Genomic DNA, 6,456 nt, shown 5'->3' on the forward strand with positions numbered 1-6,456 from the left:
AGATGGAACTTTCTAGGTGCCCCTCAGGAGGGGAGGCTAACTGGTGCCTCCCCACCGCCTCCACCCACCCTTTTCAGTAAAGGCTTGTGCAGATGAGTTTCTCATCTTTTGGGAAAAAAAATGGAAATTAGATCACAGATCTAAGTTCCAGAGCCCTTAAATGTAAAGGTTCTTGGACTTTTACGAAGATTTTCAGTTCTCCAGATTCATTCTACGTCGTCTACATCAGTATTTCTATTCTATATATCCTCCTTCCTGTGGTCATAAATTTTCATTCATTAACATTTTGGGAAGTCCAAAGGAAAATATGCTTTTCTTCAAAAACACCAATCTTCAACTTAAGGAGGGAGATCAGTGTTTTCAACTGAGTCTTCTGTTTTCAAGCACTAGCTTTCATCCGAAACAATTCCTGGAGTTTCTTAACTGTCGTAAGTCTTCATTTTCATAACCTCCATTCCATCCTCTGCACTGCCCTCTGCCGCTTCTACTGCTTGATGTCCTCGTCACCCTTACTGGTTAGCATGACATACAAAGCCCTTTGTACTGTGACTCTTGCCTGCCTCTTCACACCTACTGCCTCCCCACCTTGCACATATTTTCCCCCTACATTGAATGCCCCTTTTGTGGGCAGGTAGGGAATATCCTGTTTATCATTCAAAAGCAAGCTGATATCCCCTTTCCCATAGAATTAAACTAATTCCTCTGTACTATACTTGCCTTTTTTAAGTATGTCAAGAAAAACCAGAGCTGGGTGGTAAAAACAGATTTTATTTAGAACTATTGCAATAGGAGAAAGTGGTCCATATAGAACCAGGCTCCATTCTGAATATAGTGTGGACCAGTGGGAATTTATGCCCAAGGAGCAGGGTGGGGAGTCTGGTGGAAAATTACTAAGAGAAATCATCAGGGATCAAGGGAGTTCTGGCTAAACCAGCCTAACAGAATTTTTGATGATGAGACGCCAGGATGATCAGACATCAACCTGGGGGTGGTGGAGGATGAGGAACCTGGAGTATACTCCCCATCAAGGTGGTTATAGGGACTTAACTTTCCTCCCAGCAAGTACCACTTGGGTTGTATTTCCTCTTCTTCCTTCTGCTGGCTTTTGCAAGGCCCCACAGTTGCCAGGGATTCCTCTTTCTCACCCTGCCTCCAGCTGGGCCTGTAATTAGGGAAGGAATGGGAAAGAAAGAGTGACTTCCCTTTTTCCCCAGCCCTCATTTATAGGTGCTCCCCACCCATCTCATTTATAATCTCTGTTCTGGTTAGCAACATTGCTATACTCTGTACAGTTTTCAAAACAGCCTGGCATCAAGCTTTCTGAGGAAATGTAGAAATGATGGGGAAGCTCTTGATCTAGAGCTGAATCTGTGCCCACATCCATGACATCAACTATGTGACATCTTCTTATTCTGAAGTTGTTTTGTCCAGTAAAAGCATTAACTTGTTCGAAACTTGCACATTCCCAAAAAAGACCTGGCGCTTGCCCAGGTCCTGGAAATATCCTCTAAGCTGTTAGAATATCCTGCTTGATAAAATTGTCTTTTGACTAGGGGCCTTGGGCCCTCCCATATCTAGGTCATGCTAAACAACAGGATTTATGATGAAGGATCACGTTCTATTAATTTGGCTTCTGAAAGGGTGGAAGACTGAGTAACTAACATCAGCACCTGGGTGCTCTGTGCCTATATGACTCATCCCAATAAAAACATTGGATACCAAGACTCGGAGGAGCTTCCCTGGTTGGCAATATTCTGCACACGTTGTCACACATCATCGCTGGGAGAATTAAGTCCTGTCATTACAACTCCCCTGGGAGGAGTCAACTGGAAGCTTGCATCTGGTCTGCCCTGGATTATGTCCTATGTGCCTTTGCTTTTCTAGTTTTAATCTGCATCCTTTCATGTTTAAGAATCTGTTATAAGGCACACAGAGCACCAACACATGGTTATATCTCGTAACCATGAATATAACAGCTTTTCTGAGTCATCCGAGAGGGTGAACTTAGGGACCACAACACAGCTGTGGTCATCAGTATATGTCAAGAATTAGTCTTCCGTTAGTAACAGCATTTAAATTCTGAGTGGGTAAAGTTGTAGGGGTTTTGTGTTTTTTTGTTTTTTTAAGATTTTATGTACTTATTTTAGAGAGCATGAGCCTGGGTTTGAGGGTGGGGGTGGAGCAGAGGGAGAGGGACCAGCAGGCTCTGTGCTTAGCGGGCGTCAGTCCACGACCCTGACATCACGACCTGAGCCAAAATCAAGAGTTGGATGCTTAACTGACTGAGCCACCCAGGAGCCCCTGTAGAGTTTTGTTAGGGGATAGTGTACATGGCTTTAAAAAAGAACCCCATGCTATTGTTACATGCTTTTCTTGCTTCCCTACCTCTGCCCACCATCACTATCCTAGAGTCTTAGTAAAGAGAATAATTTAAAAATAAAACTAAGGGAAGAGATTTCTTTAAAAATACAAATAGAAGGGGGCACCTGGGTGGCTCAGTCATTAAGCGTCTGCCTTCGGCTCAGGTCATGGTCCCGGGGTCCTGGGATCGAGCCCCGTATCGGGCTCCCTGCTCGGTGGGAAGCCTGCTTCTCCCTCTCCCACTCCCCCTGCTTGTGTTCCCTCTCTTGCTGTCTCTCTCTGTCAAATAAATAAAATCTTTAAAAAAAAAAAGTCCAAATAGAGGTATTAGGGATGAGGTAGGTAGGAATCACATAACTGTTTTGTTGCTCTGTGTGCCTTACAACAGATTCTTAAACACTTTCATTTTAAGACCCCTTTATTCCCTTAAATTATTGAAAACTGCAAAGAGATTTTGTATGTTTTATCTTCATAATTTAAAAAAAATTAACTTGTTCTGCTGGGATCTACAGTAGTGTACACTAATGTGAATGAATCCAGTAAAAAGTAGATTGAAAAGGTAACCAGCATGAGTAGAATGGTATCTATGGAAAAATCCACTCCAGCTTCAAAATACCTGGTAATGGACCTATTTCATGGGATTGTTTTATCCCACATTCTTGGGAACTCAGCAGTGACTTCTGGGTGAACCAGCTCTTCTTTTGGTAAATTTATAATGAAGGAAAGTAGCATCCAAACTAAGTAAACCGTAAGATGTATTTTGCTATTTTCTGTTGTTTTTGTGACACTTGCATGTTCTGAAGAAGTAACCTAATAAAAATCCTACATAATATGCTCATAACTCATTTTGAATACTGCATTCTTCCTATAAAAAGTACCCATCTTTATGCAAAATTACAGAATTTTGGGATATGTTTGCTGTTCCTCCAGGGATATGTTATAATGCTGGATTTCAGGATAAGGGGAAACTTTAAAACTCTTATACCAGTTTTACCTCAGATGGCTGTACTTTTATATATGATAGAACATGAACAGCCAAGGTAAATTTTCTTAATTGGTAGTTATATTGTTCTCCAAATGCTGTGGACATCTTACTTTTCTCACTTTCCTCAAATAAACTATGAGCTTTTTTTTAAACAGCAGGAGATGTCTTTATGTGTGGATACCCAGGATTTAACACGGTATCTGGTACACAGGACCAAACATAGAGTAATTTTCACAGTGTTAAAGCTCATTTATTAGACTGTTGAGTTTGTTTTAAACATCTTTATAAGTATTTAAAACATGTAACAATCGTAGGAAGTAAGGAAGTAGTGAGAAAGCTCATTGGAATTGTTTTCTTCCAAGAGAGTTGTTCTGAAAGCTTAAGAAACCAGGACATTGAAATCTGTTCCATCATTGTTACTGTGAATCAAAGGTTGCCCCAGATCCTCCTTTATCTTAGCTGAACTTCCACCTGTGGTCTTTCCTCAGCCACTTTGGTGGTTCTTAGGGTTAATGAAATTAATGATTATTCTGGGTTTAAGTACCCACTTTCAGTACAGTAAGTCATTTACTCACTTTCACAATACCGTATTTACTCACCTCACAATACCAGGGGCAGAGTGGTCTTTGAGAAATCAGAAAAACACTACATATTATAAGATTAGTTCATTGTAAGATTAGTTCAAGGTCTGGTAACATTTCAGTATCTGGCTCACATTTTAGGCTACCTTTGTTAGGTCTTTTAAAAAATCAGTAGGAAGATAAGATTGGTGACTTGAAGATGATTCAACTGGAAATGATACTGACAGTATAGAAAAGGAGCCAGTAAGCGCACAAGTTTTACACTGGCCTGAAATTTACAGGAGTTTTTGAAATGGGTATGAACAAATACCTCACTGGAGAGCAAAGAAAGGCAGTTCATTTTCAATAGGCCCATGAGGAGGTGGCAGCTGAGGGGACACGCACTTAATAAATGTCTATTTATTATGTATGGGTTATGGAATAACATGTCTTAGTTAATTATTTCAGTAATGAAAAGTGAGAGTTTGGAGAGGTTGTGAATGCCATGCTTGCAATGCCATGTTTGGGTTAAGGTAAAGCAGGTCAAGATATTTTTTTTAAGATTTATTTATTTGAGAGGGGGGAGGGGCAGAGGGAGAAAGAAAATCTTCAAGCACACTCCCCACTCAGCGAGGAGCCCAGTGGGGCTCAATCCCACAACCCTGAGATCATGACCTGAGCCAAAATCAAGTCTGACACTTAACAGAGTGAGCCACCCAGGTGCCCCAGGTCAAGCTATTTTTAAAAATCTGACTAGAAAGGGCTTAGCTCTAGGAATTAGTAAAGAAAAAAGAAATTGGCAAAAGAGGTAAGGAGTGAGGTTTTAACTACCATTGCTGTGATTAAGGAAATCTGGGCTTTGGCAGGCTAGATTGTTAGCAGTTTCTGTTAGCAACTGAAGAACCTGAGTGCTGAGTTGGCAGAAAACAGTGTTAACCAGAGAAGGAAACCTGCTTCTGAAGATACTGGGGACGTCAGAAGGTGGCATCTCAGATTTTCTAAGTGCCCTTTTGAAGACTTCACTCATTATACAGATCAGGAAACTTAAACCCAGAGGAGTCAACACATTCCTTTGTGTTCACTTGCTCTCAGATGAATATAGTTCCTCTTAAGGACATTTAACATTTTTGGAACAGGCAGCTGAGTCAAAGTGAATCGAAAGCTCTTGTGAGAAGAAACAAGTTAACAGCCTCCAACATGGGGCAATTAGCTGAGGCAAAAATTGGAATTGGGTGCTGAGCACCTCCTATGATCTATGTGGTAGTCAAAGCAAAGGTTCCGGGCAATGCCTAGGGCTCTGAAGGGCAGAACTGACAGAAGAGAACTAGGAAGGTGAGGTCTGACAAGCAGTCTCACCCCAAGTTCAAAGCAGAGTGACAGTTCCAGCATGAAGGTTACTGACCAGCCTCCTTGTTTCTGAGGATCAGAAGGGACAGAATGAGGACAATTGAGGCTGCACTTACAGTGCCATGTGACAACCAATCTAAGAGCAATTTAAATCAAGTTTAACATCCTAAATAGGAATGATCTGTCCCCCTTCAAATTATGTGTTTGTATGTGAGGTAAAATGGGCCACAAATGTCTCTTGAGGATGAGGTTGCTTTTTGGTCCCATCTGTTGCCCCCTGTAACTACTACAATGACACCAAAGATTAGATAAGTCTGAATATGGGTACTAGAATCTAACAGCAATGAAAGTTCCCTCCCCAGAGTTCTTGGGATACTCAGATATTTCCTTAAATCAACTGAGGTTGGAGGCAAAGGAGGTAGAGACATTGTCAGTAAGCAAGGCTTTTAAGTTCCAAACAGCTACCTGTTCAGGCTCAATAAATGAACGAGATTTCTGCCCAAAGTTCCGTATTTTCATTGCTGATGCCATTTGAGCTTTGGGCACTCTGACTCAGCAGCCACCCCCATACTCGCTTTCAGCTGGGGACCTTGGGCTTGCTCTCCCATTGGCATGATAACATTCCTTTCTCGTTCTTGCACTGGACCAATGACCAAATGTCATGAAATGAAGAGTATGCTTAACTCATGGCTCACCTTCAAGAGAAAATGTATGTGTACATGCTCTGTAGTCAAATTATATCAGATTTAACGTTGCGTTACTGATTGTATTTTGCCCCCTTTTACTGATTCTAACCTCATTTGCACACATTTTGAACACACCACTTTATGACTAGGAAGAAATCCCCTTTAAAATAAGGTGAAAGTTAGAATCTGAATTCAACTTCTCCACATCACAACCCCATACAAGGAATTTTATACCTCCCCACAGCCTAGTATTTCTCATTTTAACACTAAAATATCTACTCTCCTCTGCATGAGTACATTGGAACGGAGGTCTAGGGATGTTCCTATCCTGCCTCCACTTCCTCACACTTGCTGCAGCTCAGGGCGCAGTACCTAATATTTACTTTGCCTTACACCTGTCACATTTAGGAGGGGCAGCGGAGCGTGGGCGTCGGACTGTCAACTTCGCCTTATGTTCTAACAGCAATTGACCTTTCAAAGACTGCTGGGGGAAGACGCTCAAAGCCTCTTCCGGGAT

This window comes from Zalophus californianus, chromosome 15, assembly GCF_009762305.2.
Source record: "Zalophus californianus isolate mZalCal1 chromosome 15, mZalCal1.pri.v2, whole genome shotgun sequence".
Taxonomy (NCBI): domain Eukaryota; kingdom Metazoa; phylum Chordata; class Mammalia; order Carnivora; family Otariidae; genus Zalophus; species Zalophus californianus.